This window comes from Gavialis gangeticus, unplaced genomic scaffold (assembly GCF_001723915.1).
Source record: "Gavialis gangeticus isolate Ggan-Ray unplaced genomic scaffold, GavGan_comp1, whole genome shotgun sequence".
Lineage (NCBI taxonomy): Eukaryota > Metazoa > Chordata > Crocodylia > Gavialidae > Gavialis > Gavialis gangeticus.
Window position 1 is genome coordinate 384,904 of NW_017728983.1, and position 1,319 is coordinate 386,222.

The window sequence follows — 1,319 nt, forward strand, 5'->3', positions numbered from 1 at the left end:
AGCCAGCAGGGAACAGATAACGGTGTTTATCACCACCTCAGCAAAACAACAGCCTCTCTCCATTAGTTCAAACTCTTCTTAAACAGCTTACCAGCTGACCTGTTGATTTAGCTCCAAAAAGCCCTAAGCGGCTACTGTTCTGTTTGCCTGTCCCAGTGAAATTGGAGACACGCACACACAGACACCTCTTGGCATTAGCTGACATACCATGTGCCTAGGGTCCATGGGGCTGGGGTCCACACTGTGGGAGATGGGAAGGAGGGGAGGGGAATTCCTGTTTGACCAGTGAGGTGGGGGATAGGGCAGGGGGAAGCCAGGTGGGCGCTAAGGTGCCTGCAGTCTCTGCCAGAGCTCCAGCCAGGGACCAGAGAGGAGGGGCAAGCCCTGCTGAGGAGCAGAGAGTCCTGCCTACCCCAGCATGCCAGGATGATGGGGGAGTCTGGTTCATCTTAAACCAGCAAGGGGTCTGGGACACACATTGCATAAACCGTTTTGAGCCAAATCAGTTAAGTCTGATACTACATTCAACCAGGTTTATCTCAAACCAGTTTTATCCATTTTCAAACTGGTTTATATGCAGTAAACATCTGTTCTGTTACCAATTTAAACCAGTTTCCTATCACTTAAACTAATTGGTGTGTAATGTCTGCCCCTGGCCTGAATGTTTAAGTCCCCAAGGTACTGTAACCCAAAGGGAAAAAAAAATTCAGCTTGTGGTAGACTCTTCCTGCATAACTCTTTGGAGAACATCTATGCTGTACACTGTGGTACAGCATACGGCCAGCTCTAAATGATTAGCTCAGGTGCAAGGAAGCAGCCCCACTGTAGTAGTATGGAGCTCCATGCATCCTAATGTACCACAGAGTATAGACATACAGGGAGACAGCCAGATAGAAGGAAATGGAAAAGAGCTCATGCCATCTCTGCTTTCATGCTCTTCCATGCACAGGTGGACCTGTCGTTCACATCTAAGCAGAACAGTGTGGGGGAGACACCAAGGGTGCATGGATGGCTCCCAACCTTTCCCTTTCCCCACTTCATGGTGCCTCTTGAGTTGGGGGCGGGGCACGTGCTGACCAAGGGGGTCCCCTGGCAGCCAATCCCGCTCACTTCCAGAACCCCCACGGCCACTTCCAGAAGCAGCACGGCCACTTTTGCTGGCAGCCCTGCTCCCCAGCCGGCACCCACAGGGGGGCACTGGTGCTCCTGCCTGCCCTGCTGCCTGCCGGCTAAACAGGGAGCGCGTCCTGTCACGGGGTGCACTCACACTGTCAGGGGGTGCACATACAACCCCGTGTACTCCCTATGTGTTGCCCCTG